Source organism: Narcine bancroftii, chromosome 13 (assembly GCF_036971445.1).
Source record: "Narcine bancroftii isolate sNarBan1 chromosome 13, sNarBan1.hap1, whole genome shotgun sequence".
In the NCBI taxonomy this organism is placed as follows: domain Eukaryota; kingdom Metazoa; phylum Chordata; class Chondrichthyes; order Torpediniformes; family Narcinidae; genus Narcine; species Narcine bancroftii.
The window spans coordinates 85,047,081-85,062,598 of NC_091481.1; the positions used below are offsets into that span (position 1 = coordinate 85,047,081).

Here is a 15,518-nt window from a genome sequence, read left to right on the forward strand (position 1 = left end):
TGAGTGGGGCACAGGAAAGACCCGCGGTAAAGACAGACTAGCGGGCAGTAGAGATGAGAGTCCTGACACAGGACGTGACCACCAGATAGCTACGTACAGCCCGCTTGGGATGATGTTATCTGAGTGGGGCACAGGAAAGACCCGCGGTAAAGACAAACTGACGACGGTCAGATATTGTTGTAATGAATGGGTGGGATACCCGGTTAAAGGGAGCTCCGTGTACTGGCCAAAATTCGGATCCGAGGATGAATGGATGTGTGAAGCTTTGAACTTATGGCTCTATCAAAACCAGCCAGACAATGTTGAGAGCAGGGAATATGCAGCCTGCTGGCTCAAGGGATCCATTGAACAGCTGGTTTTGAATGAGAAAGAATCCAGGGATAAGAGAGAGGAGGAACCTCTTGTCCCTGAACCACAGGGTTGGGATGTGTTACATTCCCTCCCTCCACCCTATGTTCCTCCTATGCCGGCTCCTATCTTTCCTTCCCCTCCTATGACCTACCCTTCTGCACCTTCCCCACCTCCCCCACCACTAGAGAAGAGAGCAGGAGTGGTATGATAACTTGCTCACAAAGCACTCGATTACCACCTCTGTTGGCAGGAGAGAGAGGTAACTTTAATTCAGAACAGCGTGAGACTCTTCAGGAAGAAAGGGCAGAACCCTTTGATTCATTTCCCAGGGAGCAGGAACCCAGACCTAATAAGCCAGAAACCAATTGGATGAGACCACTGCGGGAAGTTCCCATGAGAGAGGGTCTCGGTTTCGTAAATGTGCCCCTGACCAGTACTGAAGTGTGTAACTTTAAGAAAGAACTGACCTCCCTGATAGAAGATCCCCAGGGATGTGCCGAACAGTTAGACCAATTTTTGGGACCAAATATATATACAATATGGGGGTCTCGACATAGAATCCCCAGCAGGGGAACAATTGGTACTAACAGGTTTTGTTACCAACTCAGCCCCAGACATTAAGAGAAAATTACAAAAGACAGAAAATTGGCATGAGCAGGGAATAACCCAGCTTCTACAGATCACACAAAAAGCATTTGTCCAGACATCTGAGGATAAGCAGAAAGCAAAGGCTAACATTTTGATGCAAGCAGTTAAAGGAATAGTAGATGAGTAACAAAAAAAAGGCAGGGACTGTGTGCCAGCTCCTGAATGTTGGGAGAAGTGCAGGGAGTGGGAGAGTAGAGACCAGAGATAATTTCATAAATCACGACTTCCCACTTCAGTCACTGACCAATATTGATTAAAATTCATGCTAAAAATTAAATGTCATAAATGATCGTTTTTCAATACTGTAGAATTAGCGAATTTAACTACCAGTTAATTCCAATTTATGAAATAAATTGTATTTAAATGTGATTTTGCACAGGGAGTACCTGAGAGTTGAGTGATGTTATAACATTTGCAGGGAGAAATGTTTGCGCAAATAGGGTGAGTTCTATACATCTTAACTTTAAGTGTATGTGAGATAAAGAAAGGATCTGATGTGTAAAGTGGCTGGATCAGCCAGTTGAAGGGGGAGTGTGCATGTCCCTTTAAGTACACTGTGGCACTTGAAATTGAGGCTTCAGGCTCTTGTCTTGCAGTTAGAGGTATGGAGCCCTATCAACACATTTAATACATTTCTTCTACACATTCAGCAGTCAAGGTCCGTGAGTTTAAAGATCACCCACCTCTGGAGAATAAAGATACCTCTGGGGATTCCTATGGGGATTCCTATAAGTTTAATCATTCATTTCTCTGGTGCATTTTCCTCCGGAGTGAAATTAATGCCTCAGCACAATTTCTCTGTATTGCCGCTGTTATTTAATTCATGATAACTTTCCCCCATTCATCAGGTTTATATTTAAATCCGGTAGTGCGGAAGTTACATTGTAAATAATCACGGAGGTAAACCCTGCGCAACTGGATTCAGCTTAATGGAGAAATAAACCTGCGAACTGGTCTATGGTGCTGTGTGAGTACTGCAATAGGTGGAATATGATTTAAATTGGTGGCATAGTTCAGAACAATTGGGTGCATAAGAATAATAATATCATTAAGAACTCACAGATCTTGTACCAGATGCTATTCAGTACATCTTGACTTAAGGACTGGAGAAATTGGCATGTTAGAATGAGATTGGCATGGTACCAATATTTCTTGATTCAATAATGACTCCACAAGCTCCAGGATTCATGCAGCAGAACTTTTAAGTGGAATATAATAGAAACTAGCCTGTACTTAAATTATTGTGTGTGCAATCCTCAGAAGAACATCTTTTAACTTTTTTTTTGGTGCCTGTTTTACAGACTGTTTTAAATAAGGCCAGCTCCTGTGAGCTGTGGCACAAGGCATTTTACTTAAGGCAGAACTAAAGGTTGAATATGTTTCAAGTTCTCTTGCAGGGGCTCTTGTGCTGCAATGTCTGTTATGTACTCACTCTAACAAATTGGAGGGTTGTGCCCCATACAGACAAGCAGCTCCAACTGCATTTTAATAAGGTCTAACATATTCAAAACCCATGCAAATATGGTTTGTGTTTCATTTTACAATTTTTACACTAACACAAAGGAAAGTCAGATTGTTATTCATTTTATTAAAATCTAGTGATTGGTTATATGTAAAAGCATGGCAAGAGGATCAACTAAAACCTGCCTGGGATGGTCCCTTCTGTGTACTTTTAATTACAGACACAGCAGTAAGAACAAGAGAGAAAGGCTGGACCCACATTCAAAGAATTAATGACAAAGTGCCATAATGTTACAATTTTATTCGTTTTTTTTAATGGTTTATTCAGTTTTGTGTATTTTATTGCTGTTTTCAATGAGCTTTACATTTATTGTGGTTTTATTCAGTTCTTCTTGCATTTGATTGCTGTTTTCAATGAGCTTTACATTTCTTGTGGTTTTATTCAGTTCTTCTTGCATTTGATTGCTGTTTTCAATGAGCTTTACATTTATTGTGGTTTTATTCAGTTCTTCTTGCATTTTATTGCAGTTTTCAATGAGCTTTACATTTTTTGTGTTTTATTAAGTTCTTATTGTATTTTAATGAGCTTACATGTATTCTTCATTGTTGTTTACTAATTTCTTTGGAATATTGTTCGTTAATGTTTTAAGCCCCCCTGGAATAGGGGCAGCAGAGGTTACAATTCAGCTCCTTTAGAATGTAGACAGGGCATAGATTTAATGTATAGTCATAATGGGATATAAGGGATCCCAATACGGACCAGGGGAATTAAACAGCTTTAGTGGAGTACTCTCGATGTTTTAAGTACTTCTGGAGAAGGGGTAGCAGAGGTTACAGATTGTACTGTTTTACAGGCTAGAGAGGGCATAGAGGCAAGGTATTTAGAATACGGATCAGGGAAACACAGTGGGGATAGGCAGTCACACAGTGAGGCACCTGTGTACACAGACTAACCGCAAAACAAACAATGTACATTTCACACAAAGGGGGAAACTAACAAGCTAACCGCAAAACAAACAGACACTTCACACAACCACGAGACACATAATCCCCCACCTGGCTCTCTCTCTCTGATCATCCCTGAAGGGGAACACCTGTTTTCAGGGAGCTGCTGCTCATCTGGTGCTTATATAACGTGGAAAGGAGCGAAGTAGAGTGCAGGGTGTCAAAATCCTCACAAAGGACATTGGATTGTACATGTAGCAGAGAGAGAGAGAGTTGACACATATGCTAATGTACACAGACAGGCTGCAACTCACAAGTTCAATGAATGTTAGCAGACAAGCTGCAACACACAGTTAAATCACAAGAAACAATCCCCCCCCAGCTTGGTCTCTTTTCATCACCCCATGAAAGGGAGCACCAGTTTCCAACAACGTGAGCTGCTTGACACTTTAATATCAGGCTCCAAACAGCCTTCGGAGATCGGTGGCCCTAGGGTTCGGGGCTGAAGGGGACATCAGATACTAGCCACAATCAAACGGAACCGCCTGACTACTGCGACTCGTTCGCTGCTGAAGGCAGCGCCTCTCACAGACTTCGTCGGGACAACACTTACAAAGGTCGTGTGCTTCAAAGACACTGCTTCCATATTTCAACGTATGGGATGGACTAGACTCTTTACTGAGAACTGGAGCCTGATACTCCAAACCCTAATAAGCAGCTGGACTCACTCATGGTGCTCCCCTACCTAAAGACTTTACACAGACATTACAATTCGGTTATTGACCAGCTGGGTAAAACTACACCTTACACTTGAAAGATCAGTGTTACTGATCTAAAAGAAAAGTGAGGAAGGGGGGGGGGGGGGATCAGTCACACTGACACTAGTAACCAAAGATCAGTAACACTGATCATGGTGAAAGATCAGTATTACTGATCTAAAAGAAAAGTGAGGATTGTGAGAGATGGGAAAATTGACCTAAAATTATGAACATGGAAGAAACTAAAGTTCATCAGTAAAATGGCTGAAACCAGTTCAAACAGGATAAGTTTGGGGCTTAGGATGCAGGAAAGCAGAGTCAGCACGATTAACATAAGAATCTTCTATCCTTTGTGACAAGACCATAGGACTAAGATAAGGAATGGTAAGGTACAATAGAATGTAGGAAGTTGAGGTAGTCTGGATCAGATAAGGGTCTCCTAGCCCTGGACAGAAGTACCAAGTCATACATTTCTAATTAGCTAACCATACACAGATTTATACATATGAAATTAGCCAACCCTAGATAGAATGAGTCAACTCTGCATATCAAGAGACTGTAGCCCAGAGAATCAGGAAGGTGTGAATAAGGACAATGACATGAAGGGACACCGACAGGATACCCCCCCTGGTCCTCCAAGTGTACTGAAACTGCACGTAGGCAGGAAGAATTACCTATGCCAAACCCATTCAGGGGGCAGAAGAATGTAAGGGGGAGGGCATTCTGATACTGAAATTGACTGTATAAAAGTTGGGTGAGCCCCAGTATGTGTGTGTATTCCCAGGGTAAGGGGAAGCACCCAACTTTGCATTGTTGTAGTAATAAATGTTCTTTGTTCTCAATTTTTGTCTCGAGCAATTTCTTTAAAGGTACTTTAATTCCTAACATGTATATTCATGGAAACAGTCATGGAAACCCTTGGTGTATTTTCTCCATGGCAAGAGCATCCTTTTCCAAGTGAGTACACCATAACTCAAAATGGCTTCTCACTGAGACATCCTTGCTTAAATGCTAGATTACTGCGGCCTAAACTGCATTCAAGACAATGTTTACCTGTTATGCATCAGGCCCAACAAGAGGCGGTGCAGACTTTGCCTTCTAAACACCCACTCCACCCTGTATTACGCTTCTTCCTCCACCTGAGCCATTTGTTTTTCTTGCCTCTCTCTCCCTTTGCCCGGCGTCAGCCAGTCTTCTGTGAACAAAAGGAAACTGTTCACACAGACTAGAGAGACAGTAATCTCACAATGCAAAGAGGTTGTAAGCCAACATAGAAAGGACAGGAGGGAGTAGGTCTTCATATAGATACTAAAGTCCAGGAAATTAGCCAAATGGGCTTCCTCCCATTGCTAAGTCATTATAAAACCGTGAGGAGAGAAAACCTAGTAAAACACAACTTTATTCAAACAGCTGCTACGAGCAAAGTACGATCAGGGCACTCCACTGGCAGAATATTTGCTTCCATCTTCACCAAAGCTTTTTTGTGTTACCTCAGACAACATTTACCTCAGACAACCATTTTAAACTTATGTATTTTACCTATTATTTTATTTATTTATTTTAATTTTAAAAATTTATTTTCCTTGAATATTTTTGCCGGTTGCTTGAGGCTGCCAATTGTTTGAATACCAGATACCAGGGATTTTCCTGTATTAGGCAAGATTGCATATTTTAGTTTTGCATGATATGCATCAGGTATCTCTCTCCATAAACTTTAAATATATCAAAAATAATATTATTACCGATATTCAAAATTGAACTTCTGAAAAACTTTTGAAAATGTTTTTCACAACATCCACACATCCTTTCCTATAGCGAAGAACATATTTTGTTTTTTATGCCATCTCCCCGGACTTTTACTCTTTAACATCATCCTCGTCAAACACATCCTACAAATTGGTCCTTTTTTTAAAAACAATTTGAAAGTCACAGGTGCTTTATTAAAAGCACACTGCTGGAAAAACTCAGCAGGTCAAACAGTGTACTTCATGTAGCAAAGATAAAGATACGTAACCAATGTTTCAGGATTGAACCCTTCATCAGGGTATGAGCAAAATATTGGCAGGCGCCCAAACAAAATGGTGGTAGGGGAGGAGGACGGTCCCAAAGATGAAGGGCTCAAGCCCGAAACTTTGGTTATGTATCTTTATCTTTGCCTTATAAAGGACACTGTTTGACCTGCTGTGTTTCTCCAGTGTTGTGTTTTTACTTCAAACATGGGGTCTTCATGCTTTCTTGTTTTATTTTTGCACTTTATTAAAACAAACTTTATTGCTGATATTTATTGCTGGTACATAGTTTTATCAGTGAAATAAAACAATCCAATTTTCCAGGGAAAACTGTTGTTTTTCTCTTCAGTTACATTGGTCAAAACCATAGTCATGTCGCGACTTTTTAACGCAGTACTGCTTATTTTCTTGCAAGTCAAGTCCAGTTTATTGTCATCTGATTACACAAGTACAACCTGACGAAACAGCATTCTCCGGTCCTTGGTGCAAAACACGCAGCTACACAGCCAGACATAACACACCTACGGACCACAATACGTAGGGAGGACAAGTATATCATCAATACAAATAAATAATGCTTCATAAATATGAGCGTCTTGGATGTTTAGTGTGAGTCATTCAGCGTTCTCACTGTCCGTGTGAAGAAGCTGTTCCTCAGCCCAGTCATATATATAAATAAATAATTCAAGTCTAACCAATTCATTCCCTCAATTTAAGTGCTGCAACTCAATAACTGACCTGATTAGGACTTAGAAGGTAGCAATTGCATTGGTATCGAGGCATTTTCACATGTCAACATGAAAAAGGTTGTGCTGGAACCTGGTGTCCTAGGAAACCATAGAACATTACAGCACAGAAACAGGGCCTATGACCCTTCTAGTCTGTGCCAATCCTTTCATTCAGGACCACAGAAGCAGGAGAGATCATTTCAGACGTCATCTTCAAATGAAATCAAGCAAAATCGATGGAAATAAGCAATTTATTTAAGAATAAATGTTCAAAATATATTCAAGGATATAGTATGGAATTAGAACCTAGATGAAGCTGATTAAATGTAGTTTAAACAGGCCAATATTACCGCTGACTTAAACACAGACCAGATGGTTTCATTATTGGTTGTTCTCTCCTCAGAAGGGCCTCTTCCGATATCCTAACCCCACATGAGTAAAGAATTTATCATTTGTCAAGTCATTTGGCAGTGAAACAAATTCATTTTCTTGCCAAATATGGAGACAAGGCAGAAAGCCAAGATAAACTCATAATCAATTAGATCACAGGAATGCTTCCACCAGAACTAGATTAACCCCATCAGAACTAAATCTCTCTTGCCTCTCAGGAGAAAGTTTTTTTTTAAGTAATCCCCCTTTGTCCAATTACCCTTCCACTGACCCTTGAGAAAACTCTCTGGAAACAAAAGTTGTGATCTATTGCATGGAGACTGTTATGAGTGGTGCTGCAGGGACAGGACTTCTGCCTTACACCACATTCCAGAGATGACTGGGCCATCTCAGGAATGTAATAAAACCATGACATTTGCTTATTTGGAACAGAGCAGGGAATTCTCTCCAGTATTCTGGGCCAATTTTTAAAAAATCCTTGAACCAAAACAGATAATTTGTTCATTTATCACGTTGATTTGTGAGAGTTTGCTAAGTTTCCTGAATTCTGAGAGTGGTTTAAACCTATGTGAGCAAAACTGAGAATAAATTTTAGGGTTATAAATAAATTATCTTATTATTTTTGTGCATTCTTGCTTTCTGATTATAAATATTTATTTATATGTATAGATCAGTGGTTTTCACACTTTTTCTTTCCACTCACGTCCCACTTTAAGTATTCTCTATGCCATAGGTGCTCTGTGATTAGTAAGGGATTACTTACAGTGGGACATGAGTGGAAAGAAAAAGTGTGAAAACCAATGGTAAAAATGGTAAAGGATCCATTATTGTCACATAATACTATATTTAGAATGTAACATAAATGAAATTCTTTAACTTTTGTCTGCAGTAATGCAGACAGAGAGTCGCCACTTTGACCAGCACCCCTCACAGAACCTACAGTACCAGGTGTTCTTAGGTGGTCTCCCCTCCAAGTACTGACCAGTCCTGAGCCTGCTTAGCTTCCAAGATAAGACCATTTCAGATGTATTCTGGCAATTAGGTATTAATGAAATATTTCTCCTGCATGTACTTTGTTCATCTGTATGTGTGTTATGTCTGCATGTTTGGCACCAAGCACTGGAGAATGCTGTTTTGTCGGGTTGTACTTGTACAATGAGCTTGACTAAAAGTTACACAAGAAACTAGATGGGGTGTGGACTGATGGTGTTTTGGAAGGATTTTTTGAGTACTGATGATAAATGGAGAGAAAAGTTTCCAAATAGGGAAGGTAGCCACTGAGATGTGATGGGTGGGCTGGACAACATTTACAGCAGGGAGACACAAAAGCTACAGATGCTCGAATCTTGAGCAGACAATGAATTTTTGGAGGAACACTGCAGGTCAGACTTGAAACTTCAACTGACTATTTCTGTTAATGGATGATCTGCTAAATTCTTCCAGATTTTGACAGTCCTGTGCTGAAGCTCTGTCTCAGGGATCTTTCCTGCAAGTCTAATTAGAGCAGTGGTTCTCAACTTTTTTTCCCACTCACATCCCACCTTAAGTAATCCCTTACTAACCACAGATTCCCATCTATTACCGCAGAGCACCTAGGCCATAGGCGTTCAGTGGTTAGTAAGGGATTACTTAAGGTGGGATGTGAGTGGGAAAAAAGGTTGAGAACCACTGAATTAGATCATGTTCTAGACTTCAAACTCTGGGTAATATTTTGCCTGCATAACCTAGAAGTATCGCAACTAATTGCAGTTCTCAGTACTTTCCCTGAGTAGGCTCTGCTTATTTTGTACACACTGATATGATACTTTTTTAAAAAATGTATTTATTTTCTAGAATCTGGGAGCCTTTTGAGGAAAAGAGGCTCCCAGATTCTAGAAAATAAACATGTTTTTTAAAAAAAATCTAGAATCTAGAATCTGGGAGCCACTGCTCAGGCAATCATTAATTGCCTAAAGGAGCATGGGAGCCCAGGTGTAGGTCACCTAGTCCGTTAAGCCTGCTCCCCTATTCATAAAATCATGGGCAATCTGACCATGGACCCTTGTTCCCTCTAAGCTGGGCACGTGTACGCATGCACACTCGTTTTGCAATCAGCGCACAAAGGAAATTAATGTGCACACGAAATGTTAGCTACGTAAAATAATGTAGTCATTCATACTCCTACTTACTGAATTCAGACGAGCAAGACCAAAAACAATCAAACCCAGGGGAGATCCAAGTTTTTATCAATTTCAATAACTTCGAGTTTACATTTGCACCAGAATTCAGTGTGCAGGAAAAAGAAATTTGCACAACATAAAATGTTGGCACACACTGACTACTAAAAATGAGAGGGAACATTGCTGTGGACTTAGATCTATCCCTTCCTGCCCATCTTAAAGTTGCAGAGAAGCATTTTCTTGAACTACTGCAGTCCTTCAAGAAAAGGTGCTCCCACAAATTCATTCCAGCGGGCCCCTTTGAATAAAATCAAGACAAAAAATGGACAGAGATCATTAAGATTTAAAAGTCATTTTTCAAACTCGAAGGCCTGGTTGAGTCTGATTAAATCTGGTTTCAATAGTCTAATATCAGCCTTCTGTCCCACAAACTGAAAAAGAAATGATGTTATTTGACTCCTCGCACAATGATTAACTGTTGAAAATAATCTTTTCCTGGAGTGAAATATGGTAATGGAGAAGTTATTTCTCATCATTCCAGAAATTTGTTTGGCTGCTTTTGGAGATGACACTCTTGTGTAACTAATACAATCTTATGAGGCACTCCATCAGGTGACAGCATATATTCAATGTACACTGTATAGATCATTAACACTTTTATCTATTCACCATCCTGCTGATGAACCACATGGGGAATGGTTTCTATTAAACCCACTTCTTTTCTTCTTTGGCTTGGCTTCGCGGACGAAGATTTATGGAGGGGGTAAATGTCCACGTCAGCTGCAGGCTCGTTTGTGGCTGACAAGTCCGATGCAGGACAGGCAGACACGGTTGCAGCGGTTGCAGGGGAAAATTGGTTGGTTGGGGTTGGGTGTTGGGTTTTTCCTCCTTTGCCTTTTGTCAGTGAGGTGGGCTCTGCGGTCTTCTTCAAAGGAGGGTGCTGCCCGCCGAACTGTGAGGCACGGTTTGAGGCGAGATCAGCCCATTGGCAGTGGTCAATGGGGCAGGCACCAAGAGATTTCTTTAGGCAGTCCTTGTACTTTTTCTTTGGTGCACCTCTGTCACGGTGGCCAGTGGAGAGCTCGCCATATAATACGATCTTGGGAAGGCGATGGTCCTCCATTCTGGAGACGTGACCCATCCAGCGCAGCTGGATCTTCAGCAGCGTGGACAATCATCACCCTGTACAAAAACAAAGGCGAGAAATCAGACTGCTCAAACTACAGGGGAATCACGCTGCTCTCCATTGCAGGCAAAATCTTCGCTAGGATTCTCCTAAATGGAATAATGCCTAGTGTCGCCGAGAATGTTCTCCCAGAATCACAGTGCGGCTTTCGCGCAAACAGAGGAACTACTGACATGGTAAACCCACTAATCAGCTCACAAATTACAGCATGCTGAACGACTGGGGAGTGCTTGGTCATGAATCACAAAAGATTGGTTGGCTGGTGTCGCAAGTAATCTGGAAGGCAAGTGGAATGTTGGCCTTCATTGCTAGAGGGGTTTGAATTTAGGAGCGGAGTGGTTCTACTGCAACTGTACAGGTTACTGGTGAGGCTGCCCCTGGAGCATGGTGTGCAGTTCTGGTTTCCTTACGTGAGAAAGGACAGAACATTACAAGTTGAGGGGGGATTTGATAGAGGTATTTAGAATTATGAGGGAGATAGACAGAGTAGATATGAATAGGCTCTTCCCCTTGAGGATAGGTAAGATTGGAACGAGGGGTCATAAGTTAAGGGTGAGGGGGCAAAAGTTTAGAAGTAACATGAGAGGAAGCTTCTTCATTCAGAGAGGAGTGACTGAGTGGAATGACCTTCCGGAAGAGGTGGTTGCAGCAGGGTCAATTTTGTCATTTAAGAGAAGGTTGGATAAATGCATTGGAGGGAGCGGGTAGGTGGGACTAGAGGGGATCACTTAGATTGGTGCGGACTAGAGGGGCTGAGATGGCCTGTTTCTGTACTGTAATTGTTATATGTTATATGTTAGCACAGTACAGGCCCTTCAGCCCACACTGTTGTGTCAAAAATAACCCCAAATCCTACCTACCTCATAACCCTCTATATTCTTTTCATCCATATGAAAATCGGCGTCATGGGGGGGGGGCTCTTTCCCCCCAAATTAATTATTGTGCCCCCTCCCACCCACAGCACTAGGCTTACTAGCTAGCATCGCATGGTTTCATCTTCATGCGCTCTAAGCATGCACTTTTGTCTGTAATGTTGGAGGGAGGGGGAAGTGTGACGGTGGCACACAGAGGAGGTTCATGGCAGGTATGGTACCCGCTCCCCCCCACCACTGAATGAGTTTTTGAATGTCAGTTTGTGCCCCCCATGGTTACCCTAATGAGCCCTGATTAGACCTGTGCTGACGCCAACACTGTGCCTGTCTAAGAGTCTCTTAAATGCCCCTATTGTTCCAGCGTCCAGCATCACCCCCAGCAAGGCATTCCAGGAACCCACTACTCTCTGTATAAAAAACTTCTCCCTGTTGTCTCCCCTAAACCTTCCTCCCTTCACTTTGTACAAATATCCTCTGGTGTTTGCTATTCCTGCCCTGGGAAAAAGTGCTGGCCTCTCGTAATATTGTAGACCTCCATTAAGTTATCTCTCATTCTTCTTCACTCAAAAGAAAAAAGCCCCAGCTCTGCCTCATAAGACATATTTTCCAATCTGGGCAACATCCTGGTAAATCTCCTCTGCATCCTCTCCATAACTTCCATATCCTTCCTGTAATGAGGTGACTAGAACTGAACAAAATACTCCAAGTGTGGTCTCACCAGTTTTATAGAGATGTAACATTACCTCACATCTCCTGAATTTAATCCTCCGACTAATGAAACCAGCATCCCATAGATCTTCTCAACTATCCTTTTAACCTGCTCAGCAACCTTGAGAGACCTATGGATTTTGACCCCAAGTTCCCTCTGTTCATACACACTGTTAAGAATACTACCATTAATCATGTACTTTGCCTTCCAAAATGCATCACTTCACAATTTTCCAGATTGAACTCAATCTACCACTTTTCTGCCCAACTCTGCATCCTGTTGTAACCAACGACAACCTTCAACTCTGTCCACAACACCTCAAACCTTCGTATCATCCACAAACTTACTGACCCATGTTTTCTTGCACAATAAAGTATTCTGAAACATTTGGAAAAGTTTAACTTGTGCCATTACCATATCTTCTTTCTTTTCTTTGGCTTGGCTTCACGGACAAAGATTTATGGAGGGGTAATGTCCACGTCAGCTGCAGGCTCGTTTGTGGCTGACAAGTCCGATGCGGGACAGGCAGACACAGTTGCAGTGGTTGCAAGGGAAAATTGGTGGGTTGGGGTTGGGTGTTGGGTTTTTCCTCCTTTGTCTTTTGTCAGTGAGGTGGGCTCTGCGGTCTTCTTCAAAGGAGGTTGCTGCCCGCCGAACTGTGAGGCGCCAAGATGCACGGTTTGAGGCGAGATCAGCCCACTGGTGGTGGTCAATGTGGCAGACACCAAGAGATTTCTTTAGGCAGTCCTTGTACCTCTTCTTTGGTGCACCTCTGTCTCGGTGGCCAGTGGAGAGCTCGCCCTAGAACACGATCTTGGGAAGGCGATGGTCCTCCATTCTGGAGACGTGACCTACCCAGTGCAGTTGGATCTTCAGCAGCGTGGATTCGATGCTGTGGGCCTCTACCATCTCGAGTACTTCGATGTTGGAGATGAAGTCGCTCCAATGAATGTTGAGGATGGAGCGGAGACAACGCTGGTGGAAGCTTTCTAGGAGCCGTAGGTGATGCCGGTAGAGGACCCATGATTCGGAGCCGAACAGGAGTTCCATTATCATATACACCACAGTTAAACGCTGCTAAAGCAAACTGATACATGTTCTTAAAAAAAGCATCAGATCAGCCATGATCTCATTGAATGGTGGAGCAGGCTTGAAGGGCCAGATGGACGACTCCTGCTCATGTTCTTATATTCCTCAAATCCTTTCTGCCATCACTAACACTGTGGCCCCCTCTCCACGACACATTGACATTCACCACTCACCAAGGCACCGCCAATCACAGGCTGTGTTCAACAGCATCTTGACAACTCACAAGAGGAAATCATCCTCTGGTTCTGCTTTGACTTTCTTGTATGGACATTTTTCTCTTATTAATATGTATCATAAAATTGGAGTAAAGAAAACTCAAACCAGTCACCCTGCTGAGTCAAGTAAAAACACATCGAAATGCTGGAGGAACTCAGCAGCGTCCATAGGAGGTAAAGGTACATTGCTGATGTTTCGGGCCTGACCCCTTCTTCGAGGAATAATCAAAGATTTTCAGACTGAGCCAATCAACAATACTGAGACATAATCCCGATGGGAGATCACATCGTCTTAGGAAGGGACAGCTGTGGATAAGCTTAAGTAAAGTTGCCCCACTGACGTCAATACTTCCTGAGTCCGTTGAAGCTGCAGTGTGTTTGCCCATCCTCCCCTCCCCTTTCCTTCTCTCTGCACACACTCTCACACTTCACGGAATGTGCTGGACTGACTGCTGTGTGCAGCCTGCTTGGGATTCATTGAGTCCAGAACACTCGGTGCTGATGCACACACAATCTCCACTCCTGCTTTGCTTTCCATCAGTTTAGATCTCATTCAATTGTAGAGGAAACAAAAAGGACAGGAACTGTTTAGAATCTGAATGGACTGCAGTCAATACGGCTTGTTCTGGTAAGAATTCTTCTATTACCTTCAGAGAATCAAAAAGAAGCTTTAAAAAAATGCTGCGTTTGCTGGAAGGTCACGTTTCGTATGAGCCAATATTTTACTTATTTTCAAAATTCCTATTTTTTGCATTGGTTCATTAATTTAGCTTTATATTTCTGTAGAATGGATTGTTCCCATTCTACATGCTGTATATTTTTGATTATGAATTACAGCCACAGGGAGAGAAAAAAAATCAATGAAAGCTTTGGAATTAAGCCCTATAAAAAAAAGTTAGAAAGTAACTTCCCACAATCATTATTCCCACTGCTACAGAGATGCTTTAATAACGGGCCAGTTTTGGTAGAGCTGGTCATCACAGAACATTCGTTTTCTTTAACTCAATGGTTCTCAACCTTTTCCTTTCCACTCACGTCCCACTGTTAGTAATCCCTAGGCCATCAGTGCTCTGCGATCAGTAGGGACTGCTTAAATTGGGATGTGAGTGGGAAGGGAGGGTTGAGAACCACTGCTCCAGACCCAATTGTTACAGAAATATTTTGCTTGAGAAAAATGGTCATTGGCCCATTTCCTTCGGAGTTCTGAAATCCTGCACATAACAAGTCCATGAGGGATGATTAAAACAGTGGCTTTCAAACAGTTTCTTTCCACCCACACACCATCTTAAGCAATCCCTTACTAATCACAGAACACCTATGGCCTAGGGATTACTTAAAGTGGGACGTGAGAGGAAAGAAAAAGGTTGAGAACCACTGCTTTAACACTTTTTTTCTCATATTTCAACTGAAAAGTATTTTTGGCCCACAAACTATTGAAAAGGATCACCCTGAACTTTGGTGTGGAATGGTACCAGCAATCTTTCTTCTCGAGCGATAAGATATTGAAGTGAAATAAAAGAAAACAAGATTGGTTTAAAGGAGAGAGGGAAAAAAAGCAAAAGAAGTAAAAGAAAATTAAAACTCTGCTTGTGTGTTATAGTAAACAACCAAAGAGAACCCAGAGGGACTCAGGGGGTGAGGCAGAATCCACGGAGAAAAATGTTCAGTAAATGTTTGGGGTTGGGACCTTTTTTCATTCCTAATAGAGGTCGTGATAATATTTTCACATGAAACTAAAAATTGATTTGATTGTCTCTTGTTTAGTTCTTGTAAAAGAACACTTTTAAAAAACACTTATGGTAAGTGTGGTTTTTTTAAATTTACTTTCTGTGGAAATGAGATTCCACTGCTTAAGTTGATCTTTTGGAATCAGTGAAGTTGAACATAATTGAGAATCACCAATCTCATCCTTAAACAGTTCTTGCTTTGCTAAATGACAGCCCTAACATCCCATGATAAATTTGATTGAGGAGTAATCTGCATTTTCTTTGTAAAGAT

The 15,518-nt window shown here is 41.8% G+C and overlaps 1 protein-coding gene across 3 annotated transcripts in view; it reads left to right on the forward strand.

Annotated features, from left to right (window-relative positions):
* LOC138748461 (cdc42 effector protein 2) overlaps positions 1 to 15,518 on the forward strand; it is a 61,430-nt gene that overhangs the window by 23,589 nt on the left and 22,323 nt on the right. The window contains exon 1 of one of the 3 annotated variants that reach the window (XM_069908720.1): positions 13,941 to 14,148. The exons of the other annotated variants lie outside the window; for them this stretch is intronic. The gene's annotated coding sequence lies outside the window, so the exon portion shown is untranslated. Of the gene's footprint in view, positions 1 to 13,940; positions 14,149 to 15,518 lie in introns of those variants that run through there. 3 annotated transcript variants of the gene reach the window in all.